This window comes from Vigna radiata, chromosome 11 (genome assembly GCF_000741045.1).
Source record: "Vigna radiata var. radiata cultivar VC1973A chromosome 11, Vradiata_ver6, whole genome shotgun sequence".
NCBI classification, from domain to species: domain Eukaryota; kingdom Viridiplantae; phylum Streptophyta; class Magnoliopsida; order Fabales; family Fabaceae; genus Vigna; species Vigna radiata.
Genome location: NC_028361.1, coordinates 7,547,535 through 7,553,649, shown reverse-complemented (window position 1 = coordinate 7,553,649; position 6,115 = coordinate 7,547,535).

The window sequence follows — 6,115 nt, the reverse complement described above, 5'->3', positions numbered from 1 at the left end:
AAAAACAAGCATATACTAAATAAACACAAGAAAACTAGAAAACACACTAAATGTGAGGATAAAACAAAGTAAAAGCTATGAAGGAGTTGATTTTGCCACTAAAATGATGCTTAAATAATGGTAAGAATTAGCATTATCAATTAGTAAATAAAAGAAAGAAAAAAAACACACCCAAAAACATTAAGGTTGTGTTCTTTTGAGGTGATTTGGGGAAGATGATTTGAGAAAGATGATTTGAATGGATTTGAGTGAATTTGAGAGTAATTTTTTGTTGCTTTTTTGAGTGGATTTGTAGGTAATTGAGAGTAGATTTGGAAGTAAAGTTGTGAGAATTAGTGTAGGATTTGATTGATGTGACAGATTTAAAATATTGTTTAATGGGTAGAAATTGAAGATTACTAAAATGTCCCTAATTATTAATGTAATATAAAATGATAATTGTTAATGTTATATTTAATTGTAAAAAAGTTTATAAAAAGTAAAAAAAAAAATAACGTTAATTATTAAAATGTAAAAAATGATAATTTATTAAATTGAAATAAATAATAATTATTATTATTATTATTATTATTTATTATTATTATTAATTTTTGTTTTGTGAAAAGTGTTTTCAGTTCATGAAGAAAGCACTATTATTATTATTACATTCAAAAAGGGTAATGTATAAGGGTAAAACAGAGAAATGACCATAAATCATTGCAAATTCGCGCTCATGAACGAAGATAAAAAAAAGTGTTTTCTCCCGCAAATCAGTTCTTTCACTCAATCACATATCAACACAAACGAACAGAAAATTTTCATAAATCCATCTTCGGTAATTCTCACAAACAGTGAATTATCTTCTTATGAACACACGCTAAAAAAGGAAAAGGAAAACTCAAAAACATAATAAAAAGAAAATAATAAATTAAACATACCATAATTTCTTGTTTATTGTGAAGAGCACAAAAAAAAAGACGACCAAACAAACTGAAAGTGCACAAAGTTTTAGAAACAAATAAATTCGAATTCATGCTTTTAATAAATCCTATTCTAAATGCAATCAAACCTATTCTTAAACTCTAATGCACATCTAAATTCATAATGAAAACCAAAAGCAAATCCTAACAGCAACCTAAAATCTACTTTCAACAATGGACTCTAATAACAACCACCTATACAGATTTAACACAGCATCAACTCAGAAAAGTATCTAAAATTGAACAAAAGTAAATGCCAAAATATAAAAGCAATGTATGTACAAAAATTAGAACAAATGTATTTACAAAAATTAGAATTAACAACAAAAATCTAAATATAGAATCAATTGAATACCAAATTTCAGGCTATACAATGCACACAACAACTTGCCAAAACATATCATAATTAAAATACACTTCATTTCATACTATGAGGTGCAATTAAACAAATTGAAATCACTCTTGAACTAAAAAAGATATTCCTAAAATTATATTTTAAAACTTTTCTTCCCTTTGGAAATTTTGGAAATCTTATTATAAAAATTATTTTAACAAAGGCGATTTTAAAAAGTATGAGAGTACAACTAGAAATTATGGGATGCAGTAAGAAAAACTCTTATTAATTATTATTTTCACTTTTATTTATTTTGTCACGGCTTACTTTTCAGTGTTTGTTTCAAAGACCAATAGAAGATTTTAAAAATCTAAAAATAATATTATTTATTTTGTATTTATTAATAAAACAATTTATGTATAAATATACCATAATTTTATTTTATTTTTATTTTTTTTTAAACATTGAGATATATTTTTTTCTGTAGACCCTTTAAATTATCCCGTAATTCTTCTAAAAATTAAAAGTGAGGGATAGTGATCACATAATATTGTCCCGAATTCTCCTCTGCAATGATTCGAGAAAGAGTATTAGCCGCCACATTAGAACTTCCCGCACGATATTGAATCGTATAATTATATCCAATAAGTTTACTCACGTAGACTTGTTGCTCTGGAGTTTGCACAGTTTGAGTCAATAAATCTTTTAGAGGTTTGTGATCAGTTTGAATGATGAAAAAAAGCCCCAACAAATATTGTCGCCACTTTTTAATGGCTCCAGCTATGGCATGCCACCCAACCTGCAGCCATGGTCCATGAGTAACGATGTCCGTCCTCGGTAACGACGTTCCTTGCCGGAGCCATCGTCGATTGAGGCCAAAGCTCTCCTCTTCCACAACTCGTCGTGCAAGAGTTGGAAGCACCCTTGTCGTTCGTGACGCGTCCTCGCTGTCGCCAACTAGGCCCATCGTCTTCGACGCCTACAGCGGAAAGAACCCCTTCACCATGACCCAACCCTTTTCCCTCGTGAACCACAATGTCTTGACACCCTAACTCTCGTTGCCGGAAAACACTGTCGGCGACCCCCAAATACGCGTGATCTTCACTTTTCGTCCTCTCAATTGCGACTTGATGGCCGCCACAACGATGAGCTCTCCTATTGATTCCTTATCTATTTTCTGTTTCGAGTGTGGGGATGAGTTTGGGTGATGAATGATGCATGAAGGAGGGAGACGAAGTTCCCTTCTTCAATGCTGTGTCAATTGGTTTAGTAAGTTTCAGGTGAAAAATGAGTTCCTGTATTAGGGAGGAATTGAAGGGGAAAGTGATGTTTTCCTCTCTAGATATAACTTATGTGGTATTTTCTGTGTACAGGTTGAAGAGTTGAACATGATGGACCAAGAAGATGAGTTATGAAGGATAATAGGGTCGACCACGGACAGGCCCAAGCCGAATGCAACAAAACTAAAAAAACATTCCAAATACTATTCCAAATGACTATATAGCTAACTCAAACCATAAGCTACTATTATTCAGGAATTACATATACTTTCAGGAGTAAAGATTTTGAAAGTAAAAGTAGCTTGAGTATTCTTTTTGTAACTCTTTTTCTTCAGTGATATCGAAATCTTTTAAAAAATTTCCTCATTTCCTTGTAAACAATGACAGATAGCTGTGACGATGGTAGTGGAATAAAGTTGATGGTAGAGGTCAAGAAGGATTCCTTCTCTAGTGATGAGATTCCTAACAAAACGTTCCTATGGTTGGAAGATTTCCTTAACCGTTTTTTTCTCTCGACACTACAAAATTCATCCGCCCCAAAATCAACCCTTTGTCATGTTTTTCGTTGTAACGTTTAAAAAAAAAAACTTAACCTATTGAAATACAGAAGTTTTAAAATATTAATTTAATTTTCCGGTTATACTTAGGAGAAGAAAATAATCTCTCTGAATCATAACAAAGTGGCAAATCGAACAAATATTCTTACTTTTGAAATTTTTATAATATATTGACAAAAATAACTCATTTTTTTAATTGAAAAATTAAGACTATTTTTTTTACATTATAATATATGATTTTTTATACGTTATAAAATATATTTTACACTAATGAAAAAAAAAAGAAAAAAACATAATAAAAAGAAAATAATAAATAAAACATAACGTGATTTCTTGGTTGTTGTTAAGAGAAAAAAAAATATATATAAAAAGTTTTAAAGTTAATGTAATTATTATAACATCAACGTTTAAATGATTAACTGGATAACTACAGTACAATTCGAATTCATAATCCTAACAAACAGCAACCTAAGAACTACAGTACAATTCGAATTCATAATCCTAACAAACAGCAACCTAAGAACTACTTTCAACAATGGACTCTAATAATTGGGTAGCCGTAGATGAACGAGGTGCCTGCCTTCATAAGGTTTCTTACATAGGCTTTCTAAAAAGAACGTGTATTTTACCTTCAGAATCTTTAGTCAAAATTTGTTTTTGATCCTCTTATTTTTTAAGTTGATGAATATAGTCTACCGATCATTTAAAATGTGTGAAATTGTTCATTTTTCAATTTTGAGTAGTCAAATGCTGCCATTAAATGCTAGTTTAATAACAAAGGACTAAATGAGGGATGTTATTTTCTCTTTAAATTTATTTTATCCAGTTCCATTATGCACTGTTTTGAAAACTGAAGGGGTAAATATTTTTTAATTATTCAAATTTCAGTCCTAAAGTTAAATTAGGGAAAGAAAGTTTGTGGATGAATATTTCAAAAAAGTAAATGCAAAAACTTGTAAATACAAAAGTTGTGCACTAAAGTGAAATATAATATACTTTTCATGTTTGAAACACCCTTAATTCTCTCTATCAATTCAATAGGAAGATATTATTTCTTTGAACTATATAGTTTTAATTAACTATACAATCTTCTGGAGATGAAATGGGTTCAGTTTAGGATTTGAAAAAATAAAATGTGAAGAGATAATTTTTCTTCCTGCAACTCCTTTTTTCTTTTCGCACCTCACAAAACCCTTAATTCCCAAAATATCCTGCATTAAAGTTAGGTTGAAACCTTTAACCCTATCCTTCACTCCCTGAAACCCACACCCCCAGTTTCCATTTTTCCTAAATCGTCTTCCCATTATTTTATTGCATTTCAAAATGTATAATCAAAAATTTGTTTTTTAAATTTAAAAATATATTTTAAATTATACTATCCATTATTGTTATTGTTATTATTATTATTATTATTAATATTATTATTATTGTTGTCATTATTGTTATTGTTATTATTATTATTATTATTAATATTATTATTATTGTTGTCATTATTGTTATTGTTATTATTATTATATTATTATAATAATATTAATAATAGTAAAACATTATAAATTAAACACACATTTTTAGTTTATATTTCGAATATCAGTTAATTTTGATTTGAATAATCAACTTTACAAAATTCCTTCACAACCTGTAAAAGCCACTTATATTTTATACTTATTTAAAAATTCATTTTTTTTTTTCACAATCCATGTCTGTTAATTAATTATTTACATATTTATGTCTATATAAACTTTAATAACTTTTAAAAAAATAAAAATAATTAAATGAATCATTATTTAATAATATAAATCATTGATCATACATTGAGATTTAAAATTATATATTAAACATAATTTTTTATTATTTCACCATTTATATTAAAAATACTTATTAATTATAGTATTTAATCATAAAGAAAAATTTATTGTCCACACGACAGACTCTAATATGCTTCATTTGAAAGGGAAGTTCACTGTCCTCCATGTGAAGGAAAGGGAAGAAAATATTAAAAAGTTAGGTGGAGGTTGGAAGATGGGAAGATGGAAGACATATCCAAGAAAATGTTTAAGAGTCTCATCCATTATATATAATTTAAAACAAACAATAATTTGAAAGATAATTTTTTATTTTAAATAATAATATAAAATAATATCAAGCTAAAGATATAATAATTTAAATATGTCTTGACTATTTTAAATTTATTAAAAAAAGTCTTACAATCAATATTTAAAGTTATATTTATACTTATCATCTTAGCATCTTATTAGTATATCTCTAAACTAACATATATAAATCAATTAATTTTTATTTGACTTCTACAACCTTGTCTTCTTACTTAATATTTCGATTTATATTCTTTATCAAATATAATGTTGTTAACAGTAACGGTAGGAACATGTTCCAATTCAACATAAACTTCATACTGGATAAACCTGTGCATATAATTGGAAAATAAAAATATTATATGAAAAAATTGTATTACCACTAATATCTTACTCATGTGATGTTGTATCTTATTTTTTGGATTGCAATTATGAGGGTACGATGATATGATTGGTTACATCTTAATTTTTGGATTACAGTTATAAATGGAGTGTAACATTAATCTCTTAATGCAAGTTGGGATAGGTCTATTTGTTTTCTAAACCTAAACTAATGACCTAATTTTTTTATACTTTAAATTAAGGAATATTTATAGGATAAATATTAAGTTTTTGATTATAAATATTAAATTGTGAAAGTACATCAAATATTGTTTTTTTTTTTATGTAAAGTTAACAAATTTTGTTGTGGTCGACTATTTAAAACTATAGGTTAAAGTGGATTAAATGTTTCACTTTGACTCAAACATTTATATAAAACTTTAATTAGTAAAATAACCAACATTGTACAATCAAAATTAAAAATGGAATACATTTTCACAATTTAGAAAGTTGGTTTTTTTTTACTCCGTCTAAACAACTTAAGAACTATGATTAAACATACTAATTAATGGAG